This window comes from Geospiza fortis, unplaced genomic scaffold (assembly GCF_000277835.1).
Source record: "Geospiza fortis unplaced genomic scaffold, GeoFor_1.0 scaffold432, whole genome shotgun sequence".
NCBI classification, from domain to species: domain Eukaryota; kingdom Metazoa; phylum Chordata; class Aves; order Passeriformes; family Thraupidae; genus Geospiza; species Geospiza fortis.
The window spans coordinates 881256-882119 of record NW_005054436.1 but is presented as its reverse complement, the minus strand read 5'-3'; positions in this window follow the sequence as shown (position 1 = coordinate 882119).

Sequence of the window (864 nt, the reverse complement as noted above, 5' to 3'; positions counted from 1 at the left end):
GCCCCGTCTCTGTTCCTGGGGGGAGAGAAGAAAGGTCAGTGTTTATGGCACCAGGGCACTTCCTCAGAACAACAAACACGGCACTTCCTCAGAACAACACAGTGACACACAGAGGCCAGGGATAATTAAACACCCCAACAACCCCCGGCCATCTTCCAGTGACAGCTCAGCTCTGCAGCTCCCTCTCCTGCACTCAGCCACAAAACTGAAACACGAAGTTGTGTGAAAAACAGAAAGGCTTCAGTTTAAACCATGAGTGGGTCCGCGCGCAATTTTGGAGAGAAGTAAGTCTGTGTGGGTTTTAAGTGTAATTCCTTTTGCAGTACCTTTTTTCCTCCAAAAAGGAGGAAAGTCTTGATATTCTTGAAAAGAATTTTCAAAGTATTCTAGCTTCCCTCTATCCTAAATACACCCCCATTGTATCTATGATACAAAATAACCATTTGCCTCCAGCTCACTAGAAAGCGAGGAGTTTTCTGCTACAATTCTACAGAGGTTTTTACTCCCAACAAGAGAAAATGAAAGTATCTTTTAAGTACAAAGCAGCTAAGATCTTGCCCGTATCTTGTTACAAAACTCGTGGCACACAGCTCGGCGCATCCCAGCAGGGCGTGCAACAAGCTGCTGTTAAGGACGCTCTGTGCAAAGCCGGGTGATGATTCAGTGCCCGTGACTTGCACAGGACGCAGTGCTTCTTATATTAATAATTAAAATGGCTGTCCCTGGAGTGGCAGCCATTTTATGGCTACAAAGGTTACTTGGGGTAAGGATCTTATCACAAGACTTAAGCCCGGAGTTACGTAACCAGTTTACAGTTTAGGGAAGCTCGCTCTGACACCGAATTTCTATTTAGCGCTCGGTGCA